Consider the following 11,564-nt stretch of genomic DNA (forward strand, 5'->3'; position numbering starts at 1 on the left):
CTCTAAAAATGTTGAAACATATAAACTCCATCAGGCATTAGAAGTAAGTGCATGAATGTCAGATTACTTCTTATTTTAAACCACAGAGTTAATTTAATAGCCTCACAAGCTGCTGGTACTTAAACCTCCCTATTTTACAGCTCCTGTGTGTTTACCCGAACGTGAAGGCTGCCCTGTTTTGTGTTTCTGTACTCCTTGCCACTGTTCTTTTCAAATGTTTGAAAATCACTCCAAAATTATACCTCAGCCGATGAGAGAGGGATGGGGCTGATGAGAGGAGTAGAGGAAAGAAAGTGGAAAAAAATAAAAATAGGAACTGATGAGCAGAAAAGAGAGACCAAGCCAATACAGCAAATGCCCTGTCTCTAGGGCAGGTAGACACTGACTCAGAACAAAATATTTTTTTTCTAATGATGTGTTGATACTAAGTTTCTTTCTTTCTTAAAATGAGATAGACGGCCTCTGGTCAGGACAGGTGTAGAGCAGCTCCTCCCTGCCCTCCCACTACCACGCAGCCCACCCCGGACATGGTGCAGGAGGAGGCAAAGGAGGATGCTGAGAGCTGGCAAGAGGAAGCTGGGATTGTTTTCTCGGAAATTCAGGAACAAAAATGTGACAGGGTGTCCCCCAACAGGAGAAGGTAACCCGGGATCATTGTTTCTCAACGCCTGGCCTAACAAGAGAATGAGGCTCAGGTAGGCTCATTCGGCCCCCAGATGGAACAGGAGTTCCCCGGCAACAGTGTGGCCCACCACACTGGCCAGAAGGACCACTGGGAACCAGCCCAAGACAAGCAGTGAGGGAAGTGCTCTCCATCCTTGTGGGTCTGAGACTCTCCAACCTTCCCAGAGACATGTGAGGCCAGGCCTGGGACACCCCTCCTGGCCCACCAGCAGGAACCAGCAGGAGCCTAGGGAGTACCATAGAAACCATGCAGACCAAAATAACAACCACCGAGGCTAGAACGATGAAACTGCCATTGAAGCCACAGTGTACACAAGTAGTCCAAGACCTATAAGTTAACCCTAAACAGGTGACTACCTTCCAAAGTGAAAGGTTAAATAGGACCTAGAGCCTCCTAACATAATAGATAAAATGTTCATAATGCAATTTAAAATCATTCATCATACCAAGAACCAAAAAAACCCACACTTGAGTGAGAGAAGATAGTCAACAGATGCTGACATCCACCGACATAAATCAGATGTTGGAATTGTCTGACAAGGATTTTAAAGCATTCATTATAAAAATGCTTCAATAATCGATAAGTTCTCTTGAAACAAATGACAAAATAGACAATTTTAATAAAGAAAATTGATTATTGGTTAAAAAAAAAAAAGCCATGCTGAAACCGGTTTGACTCAGTGGATAGAGCGTCGGCCTGTGGACTGAAAGGTCTCAGGTTCGATTCCGGTCAAGGGCATGTACCTGGTTGCGGGCACATCCCCAGTAGGAGATGTGCAGGAGGCAGCTGATCGATGTTTCTCTCTCATCGATGTTTCTAACTATCTCTCTCCTTTCTTCTCTGTAAAAAATCAATAAAATATATTTAAAAAAAAAAAAAGCCAAATGAAAATTATAGGTCTCAAAATACAACAAGAGATGACAGAGGACAGAATTGGTGAACTTGAGGACATAGCACTAGAATTCACCCAATCAGAACAAGAGAGAAAATAGACTAAAATAACATGAACAGAACATCAGGGACCTGTGTAATGACAACAACAAAAGCAATATATATGCTATTACCATGTCAACAAGTTAATGAAATCATGATCACATCAATTGACCCAGAAAAAACATTTGACAAAATTCAATATCCATTCATGATAAACACTCTCAGCAAATGAGGAGTAGAAGGGAATTACCTTGATAATGAGCACCTGTGAAAAGCTACATCTGGCATCATAGTTAGTGGTGAAAGGCTGAACGCTTTCCCCCTAATATTGAGAACAAGGCAAGGATGTCCACTCTCACCACCCTTATTCCATGTAGTACTGAAAATTCTAGCCATGGAAATAAGGCAAGACAAAGAAATAAAACGCATATAGATTGGAAGGAAGAAATAAAACTGTCCCTATTAGCAGTCAACAGGTTTGTCTACATTGAAAACTCCCAAATAACTTACAGCAATACTCCAGAAACTGATAACTGAGTTTTGCAAACTTTCAGGGTATAAGATGAACACATCAATCACATTCCTATATACTAACAATTAACTGAGGGAAATCCTAGCTAATAATAGACAAACATTGTAATTGCCATACCTTTGCTATGCCTCCTATTGGCTAATCAGTGTGATATGCAAATTAACTGCCAACAAAGATGGCAGCTAATTTGCATGCTGCAGGCAGGGCGGGACAGCGCCATCCAGCCTGCTCTGCTGCCATCCAGGCCTGCTATCTGCAATCCTGGGCTGGGGGTGGGGGTGGGGTGTCCCGTGTGCGACTGGACCCGGGGTGGCCAGGCAGAGCAGCAGTGATCCACTGGCCCACCTGGGCATCCCATGTGCGACCTGGGGCGGGGTCCCAATCCCCGGATCAACACTGCCCTGTGCATGACTGGGGGCAGCACCCCAACCCCCAGATCGGCCCTGCCCTGTACGTGACCAGGGGCGGCGCCCCAACACCCTGATCGGCCCTGCCCAGTGGGGGACTGGCAGCAGCACCCCAACCCCCCGATTGGCCCTGCCCTGTGTGCAACCAGGGGAAGCAGGGCAGGCACCTAGGGATTGGCCTACCATCTGCCACTCGGGCAGGCACCTAGGGATCGGGCCTGCCATCTGCCACCCGGGGAGCGGGCCTAAGCCAACAGGTGGTTATCTCCTGAGGGGTCCCAGACTGTGAGAGGGCACAAGTGGGGCTGAGGGACACCCCCACATACCCCTCCCCCACCAGCGCACAAATTTTTGTGCACCAGGCATCTAGTAAAAATATAAAACACAATAGCATCACAATCACTCCAAATAAAATTAAACACTTAGGTATACACTTAGCATGCATAGAATCTATATGCTGAAAATTACAAAATGCTAATAAAAAAATCAAAGAAGACAATTAAAGATGGCGGCATAGGTTAACGCCGGAGTTTGCTGCTTTGAACAACTACTTCAAAAGTGAAACCAAAAAACGGAAGGGACATCACCCAGAACCACAGGAATGCTGGCTGAGTGGAAGTCCTACAACTAGGAGGAAAGAGAAACGCATACGGACACTCAGAGGAGGCGCAGTGCTGAAGTCAAATTCTGAGGTGCGGAGTGTGCGGAGCGGGCTGGCGGCGGAGGGCGCGGTTGGCGTTTTCAATCGGGAGGGAGTCGCAGACTCTGAGCTCCAGATCCGGGCAAGTCTTTAGGGACCCAGACTCAAACGGGAGAAGCGGGACTGTCTGGCTTCGGTCAGAGCGAGTGCAGCTTTCTCTCTGAGCTTTGCAGCGGGTGCTGGGACTCAGAGAGGCAGAGCCCCTGGGGACAGGACTGAGAGCCGCCATAACTGCTCTCTCCAGCCCACCCTGTTGATCCTGTTCTACCCGCCCCGCCCAAGCCCTGCACACAGGCATTTGCCGGATAGCCTCAGGCAAAGGCTAGATTAGCACCTCCCTAGAGGACAGAAGTTCTCTCACTACTGACACAGCTGATTCTCATAGCCACTTGGCCTAGAGGTCAAACCCTCCCTGGAATTAGCTACAACAATCAAGATTTAACTATAAGACTGCAAACAAAGACCACTAGGAGGTGCACCAAGGAAGCATAACAAAATGCGGAGACAAAGAAACAGGACAAAATTGTCAATGGAAGATATAGAGTTCAGAACCACACTTTTAAGGTCTCTTAAGAACTGTCTAGAAGCCGCCGATAAATGTAGTGAGATCCTCAAGAAATCTAATGAGACCCTCGATCTTATATTGGGGAACCAACTAGAAATTAAGCATACACGGACTGAAATAACGAATATTATACAGACTCCCGACAGCAGACCAGAGGAGCGCAAGAATCAAGTCAATGATTTAAAATGCGAGGAAGCAAAAAACACCCAACCGGAAAAGCAAAATGAAAAAAGAATCCAAAAATGCGAGGATAGTGTAAGGAGCCTCTGGGACAGCTTCAAGCGTACCAACATCAGAATTATAGGGGTGCCAGAAGATGAGAGAGACCAAGATATTGAAAACCTATTTGAAGAAATAATGACAGAAAACTTCCCCCACCTGGTGAAAGAAATGGACTTACAGGTCCAAGAAGCGCGGAGAACCCCAAACAAAAGGAATCCAAAGAGGACCACACCAAGACACATCATCATTAAAATGCCAAGAGCAAAAGATAAAGAGAGAATCTTAAAAACAGCAAGAGAAAGAAACTCAGTTACCTACAAGGGAATACCCATACGACTGTCAGCTGATTTCTCAACAGAAACTTTGCAGGCCAGAAGGGAGTGGCAAGAAATATTCAAAGTGATGAATACCAAGAACCTACAACCAAGATTACATTATCCAGCAAAGCTATCATTCAGAATTGAAGGTCAGATAAAGAGCTTCACAGATAAGGAAAAGCTAAAGGAGTTCATCACCACCAAACCAGGATTATATGAAATGCTGAAAGGTATCCTTTAAGAAGAGGAAGAGGAAGAAAAAGGTAAAGATACAAATTATGAACAACAAATATGCGTCTATCAACAAGTGAATCTAAGAATCAAGTGAATAAATAATCTGATGAACAGAATGAACTGTTGATTATAATAGAATCAGGGACATAGAAAGGGAATGGACTGACTATTCCTGGGGGGGAAAGGGGTGTGGGAGATGTGGGAAGAGACTGGACAAAAATCGTGCACCTATGGATGAGGACAGTGGGTGGGGAGTGAGGGCGGAGGGTGGGGCGGGAACTGGGAGGAGGGGAGTTATGGGGGGAAAAAAAGAGCAACAAATGTAATAATCTGAACAATAAAGATTTAATTTAAAAAAAAAAAAAAAAAAAAGAAGACAATTAAATGGAGAGACATGCCATATTCAAGGATTGAACACAACATAGTTAAGATGTCTATTCTCCCCAAACTCATCTACAGGCTTAATGCAATTCCTGTCCAAATTCCAACAATCCAAGGTATTCTTAGATAGAGACAGCTTATTCTAAAATTTATATAGACAAGCAAAGACACACTTGACTTGAGAAATGAAATAGGAGGCATTACTCTTCCCAATATTAAGGATTACTGTATAGCTACAGTAATGAGAACAGTGTGGTATTAACAGGCAGATCATGCACAGATCAACTGAACACAGTGCAGAACCCAGATAAAAATTCAAGCAAAACACCCAACTAATTTTTCACAAAGATGAAAAGGTAATTCAATGGACAAAAGATATCCATAAGCAGAAAAAAAAAAGCAAGTACCTCAGCTTAATATGCCTTATACAAAAATTAACTCAATATGGATCGTGGACTTAAATGTAAAATATAAAACTATAGCACTTTCAGAAAAATCTGAGAAAATCTTCAGGATCTAAGAGTAGGCAAAGAGTTTTCAAACTTCAACACTAAAAGCATGATCAATAAAAGAAAAAATCAATAAATGAGACCATATCAAATTAATAACTTTAGTCTGGCGTAAAAGCCCATGTGAAGAGGATGAGAAGACAAGCTACAGACTAGGAAGAAATATTTGCAAACCATATGTCCAACAAAGGGCAAGCCATCATTTGAACAGATGTTTTAAAAAGCATTTTGGAGCTTAGAAAATGTACTCCTCTCATCTAACAATTCCACAGAGGGCAACTCTAAAATATCTGTACAGCTGGGGTCTCTTAGAGGCAACTCTTATTCATTTGCAGAATTGGGGACAGCAAGCTTCTAAAGGGCTTCCATTCCAGAGTATGTCTCCTTTCCTTCCATCGTCATCCAAACAGTGCAGGAAGCAGCCCTTATGTAGTGCCTTCCCTCCAATGGAACCCAAAGATCTAGCACAGTCTCCAACCAAGTTTTGATAACAAATAAAGTTGACATTTTGATCTTTGTTTATACCTACCCTGCATCTATTTCTCAAGTCTTTCTAAACTTAGATAAAGAAGAAAGGACCTTTAGATTAGCCGTTTCCTTGGAAGAGGGAATGGCCATTGGCAATATTTCTATAGGTTGTCTCTGAACAGTGAACGTACGTACGTGGAAAAAGTACATGTGGAGATGGGGTAGACCAGTGGTCGGCAAACTCATTAGTTAACAGAGCCAAATATCAACAGTAAGATTGAAATTTCTTTTGAGAGCCAAATTTTTTAAACTTAAGCTATATAGGTAGGGACATTGTTATTAACTTAATTAGGGTACTCCTAAGGCTTAGGAAGAGCCACACTCAAGGGGCCAAAGAGCCGCATGTGGCTCGAGAGCTGCGGTTTGCCGACCACTGGGGTAGATTAAATGCTGCCTGCAGGGCAAGTCTCAATACTCCTCCATTGATCTAAACATCCTGCTACATTATCCTTTTCAGTTCTACTTCTAATAAAAATGGTATGATATTTCCAATCAGATTGAAGTTGGGGGGAAGACAGATTCCAGTCAGAATGAATAGCATGTTCAGAAATGCAGACTCAATTGCACAGATTTTTAGGGAGTTCCATGTGGAATTCCATGGTGGCAGTGATGCCCACATGGGGCAGAGGCACAGAGAGTGACAGGAGGAACTGGGCCTGGTGTCTGGAGTCACTGGATCTGGACCATGAAGGGCCCGTGGCTTATTCTGAAGTTGATGGGAACTGGGAGAGTATTGTCAACTTGTTTTAAACCTGGAGATGAAGAAAAGGGAATTTGAATTTCTATCCCGCCTCAATGGATAGAGATTTGTTTCTAACTGCACACTCCATGTAAATAATGCCCCCATTCAGACTATGCCTCCCAGGGAGCGAGATCCTTGGTTTTCAAATTCCAATGGGCTTAGGAATCAGTGGGATGCTCTGTTAAACATGCAGATTCCTGGGCCCCACCACAGAGCCTGGTGCAGTTGGTCTTGAGTGAGCTCTAGGAAGCTGTGTGAACCACGCGACTCTGATGGCCCAGGTCTGTGGATTACACTTGGAGAAGGGCTGTAAAGGATTACAAGGTAAAGAACCACCGCCCCCCCCCCCCCCCCGGCTTTACTCCTATTCTAGGAACAACAGATCTGAATGCACGTTCAGATGGAATTAGCAAAAGTGGGTCTTATCTCCACCAGAGGGTAGTAGATCAAAATTTTAAAAAAAACTTGTTTAAATTGTATAATTATTTTAAGAATCAGAGGGTGTAAAACGATTTTAATGCACTTTTTTTCCCCATATGAAGATGTTAAAAGAAAAAACATTGTTTGGACACTTGGTATTTCACCCCTCCCCCCTTCCCCCTCCCCCTTTTTTGTAGTTTAATGACTATCTCATATTAAAATATTCTATCAATTGCTAATACATTGTTGTTCTAGGTGATGCAATTATAGGACATTAGCAATAACAGAGCCCACCTTCTCTGTTTTACAGATGAGGGAGGTGAGCCCCAGGAGGAAACCCACTCTACATCTTCACAGTTTGTAGCCACTTGGGACTTGATCCCAGGTGGCCAGCCCATCAGTCTAATATCATTGCCAGTAAACCATCCTATAAAAAGGTTAGATGATTTTGGCAATGTTGGGGATGGAGAAAATAATACTGCAACATCACATTTTAGTTCTTTTTGCTATGGTTTCATAAAAGCCAGACTCTGAAATTTTCATTTGAAACAGTCTTGAGAAGCATGTGAAGTAACTGTTTTTTATGACTTTATAAATCTCACATATCCTCTGTAGATGAAGTTCCCTATTTCTCTTCCCCTGCACTGGATTACACTAGTCCTGAGTTATAACTCCTTGATTTCTGCCTTTTCATCTTGTGCTCATGTTTTTGTTGTTTTTAAATGGTAGATATATAGCTACCCAAACAAAGACAAAATAAATTAAGATTAAGAAGAACAACAGCAGAGTAGTCCTAATTTGTTCACTTTGTTAAAATATATATATATAAAAATATATATATATATATATATATATATATATATATATATATATCCTCACTGGAGGATACTTTTCTGTTTATTTATTTTTATTTTTTTGAGAGAGTAGAAGGGAGGGAGGGGTGAGAAACAGAGAGAAACATCAATATGAGAGAGATTCATCTATTGGTTTGAGGGAAGCCGGTCCATCCTTGCTGCTTGACACAGTCGCTGCAGGGAAGAAACATCTGCACAGCATATGTTTCAAGGGACCTGGCGTATATGGCACACTGTTCTTAATATATTTGCTCCCCTTCTTAGAGCTATGTGTTTTAACCAAGGTCACCTCTCCGAGAAAGGTTGTTTCCCCATGTGGGGATTTTCCCCCTGGAGTTAGGGATTAACAGGACTAAGGAAGAGAATAAATCAGTAAAACCCCCTAGTGTTACAGAAATACCATGTACTACTTATGAAGAACTTGGACTAAGACTGTTGGCAATAAATTTGGGACTTGTTGGGCCCACATCCCCAGGAGTCTGCCCACCAGGGAAAGCACCAAAGCCTATACCCCTGGAGACCCACCGACAGAGGGCAGTCCCAGGGAAGGCAAGCAGCGAGGCTGGGAGGACATAACCTTTACTGGGTAGGATAATCTCCTTCAGTCACTTCATTGTAGCTTATCAGTAGAGCAGTGACCTTGGAATAGCCCTTATAATGGAACACAGAGATTAACCTAGACAGGATTAAACTCAACAGAACTAGATTAACAAACGCCCTAACCTTTGGAATAGAATGGATAGGATTAAACTCAACAGAACTAGATTAACAAACGCCCTAACCTTTGGAATAGAATGGATAGGATTAAAATCAACTGGTATAAATACAGATGTAACAGGACAATAAAGAGAACCTAGCTGGAGAACCTCGCTATGCTGATCAACTGAACGCTGCCTCCATCCACACCTTTGGGAACCCCTGGACCTACTGGGGCTGGACCCCAATATTGGTTGCCTCCTGCACTTATGGGGGATGAAGCTGAAACCCAGGTATATGCTCTTGACCAGGAATAGAACCCGTAACCCTTCAGAGCACAGGCTGATGCTCTAACCATTGAGCCAGTGGCCACAGCACCAGTTTATATTTTAAGTGGCCTTGGCTTTGATTTTAAAATTCTGTGCAAAAGGGTTGAACCTTGAGGGGCGGACTCAGCGCGGAAGTGGTGCTGTCCCGAAATCCCCTTCCGCTCGGAGGCGCCACTGCGGGAGCCTGGTGCTGACTGGGCTGGGGCCGAAGGGCCTGACGGTGGCTGACGTGCCTCTGAGCCCCACCCGCCCTGCCTGGAGGTGGGGGCCCACCAGGATGAACAGGGATTTGTCCTGTGACTTGGAGCGCAGCCTCCCAGCAATGGCCTCCCTCAGCTCATCTCTGTCCCACAAGCAGGGCCTCTCCTCGCACTTCCTCCGGCCACCCCCTGAGAAGCGCCAGGCCAGCTCTGATGTCCGCCGCACCTTCTGTCTCTTTGTCACCTTGGACCTGCTCTTCATCTCCCTGCTCTGGATCATCGAGCTGAACGCCAGCACAGGTATTCGGAAGAGCCTGGAGCAGGAGATCATCCACTACAACTTTAAAACTTCCTGCTTTGACATCTTTGTCCTGGCCTTCTTCCGCTTCTCCGGACTGCTGCTGGGCTACGCGGTGCGGCGGCTCCGGCACTGGTGGGTGATTGCGGTCACCATGCTGGTGTCCAGTGCCTTCCTCATTGTCAAGGTCATCCTCTCTGAGCTGCTCCCCCAAGGGGCATTCGGCTACCTGCTCCCCATCGCGTCCTTTGTCCTTGCCTGGTTGGAGACCTGGTTCCTTGACTTCAAAGTCCTCCCCCAGGAGGCTGCCCAGGCCGCTGTCGCCCGAGGACCCCTACCCTTCTCCGGAGCTCTCTCCGAGGGCCAGTTCTATTCACCCCCAGAATCCTTTGCAGGGTCTGACAGTGAATCAGATGAAGAAGCTGTCGGGAAGAGAAGCTTCTCCGCCCAGGATGGGAGTACATCCACCAGGGGAAGGAGGCCATGGCTGTGGTGGACCAGATCTTGGCCCAGGAGGAGAACTGGAAGTTCGAGAAGAATAATGAATATGGGGACACTGTGTACACCATCGAGATTCCCTTCCATGGCAAGACGTTCATCCTGAAGACCTTCCTGCCCTGCCCTGCGGAGCTGGTGTACCAGGAGGTGATCCTGCAGCCCGAGAGGATGGTGCTGTGGAACAAGACGGTGACCGCCTGCCAGATCCTGCATCGGGTGGAAGGCAGCACCCCCGTTTCCTATGACGTGTCCGCGGGGGCCGCGGGCGGGGTGGTCTCCCCTCGGGACTTTGTGAATGTCCGACTCATAGAGCGGCGCACAGACAAATACCTGTCTTCAAGCATGGCCACCACCCACTGCGCCAAGCCCCCCACCCACAAATACTCAGGGGCGAGAATGGTCCTGGGGGCTTCATCGTGCTCAAGTCGGCTAGCAACCCCCATGTCTGCACCTTCATCTGGATCCTTAACACAGATCTCAAGGGCTGCCTGCCCCGGTACCTCATCCACCCGAGCCTCGCAGCCACCATGTTTGAATTTGCCTTTCACCTGCGGAGAGCTGGGGGCCCGGGCGTAACGGGGCCTCCTCGCCACCCTGCGGGCCAGGGTTCGGTGGCTACAGCCTCCAGAGCCAGAGAGGGGACCGGCGGGGCTGCCCTCAGAGGACCTGGCCTCAGGAGGACGAAGCAGCTCCCTCCCATGGCACCCCCCTGACCCCAAGCTGCCAGGCTTCGCTGTGCCTGAGCCACCGGGAGCAGGGTGTGGGTTCAGCACCTAGACTCCGGGCTCTGCCACCGGGGCAAGTGGAGTCTGTCCTGCTGATGTTTACATGGCGCCCCCGCCCAGCCCAGGGCAGGGTCTGGAGTGGGAGTCTCAGACTTGGTGGGTGAGGGCCAGGGCCCTGGGCAGGATGGAGTCAGAGCGGCCTTGTCACCGTGTTCCGGTGCAGGAGCCCCTTTATCTGCCTGCTGTCATCACGGTTTGGGGATTGTTTAAAGGGTCTGGGACCTTTTTCCACATGTACTTGTGGGGGAGTGGGCGGCAGGTGGGGATGGTGGGTGCTGTCAGTGAACCCCTGCCTCTCCCAGGGTCTCTCCCTCCGCCCAGGGCCTCCTTGGGGACCTTTGTATTTTGAGACAATTAAAGATATGAACTCACCGGCCGGTTGAGTGTCAACCTATGAACCAGGAGGTCACGGTTCAATTCCCGTCAGGGCACATGCCCTGGTTGCAAGCTCAGTCCCCAGTGTGGGGAGTGCTTGAGGCAGCCAATCAGTGATTCTCTCCCATCATTGATGTTTCAATCTCTCTCTCCTCCCTTTCTCTCTGAAATCAATAAAAATATATATTTACAAAAAAAAAAAAGGGGTTGAACCTTCTCTTTTTCCCCCTGACATGCAGCATTTGCCTCACCGAATGGCTTAGCATCTGGTGAAGCCATGTGCTTTCATGGCATGGCTCTTTCCCCAAGAGCTGCTAAAATAAAATAAACAGCCTTTTCCTAGAAGGAAGCTGA

The 11,564-nt window shown here is 46.5% G+C and overlaps 1 pseudogene; it reads left to right on the top strand.

Moving 5' to 3' along the window:
• The first annotated feature begins 527 nt into the window (after positions 1–527).
• On the top strand, positions 528–10,626 carry LOC118668575 (annotated as a pseudogene).
• Positions 10,627–11,564: the final 938 nt, after the last annotated feature.

Source organism: Myotis myotis, unplaced genomic scaffold (genome assembly GCF_014108235.1).
Source record: "Myotis myotis isolate mMyoMyo1 unplaced genomic scaffold, mMyoMyo1.p scaffold_m19_p_13, whole genome shotgun sequence".
In the NCBI taxonomy this organism is placed as follows: Eukaryota; Metazoa; Chordata; class Mammalia; order Chiroptera; family Vespertilionidae; genus Myotis; species Myotis myotis.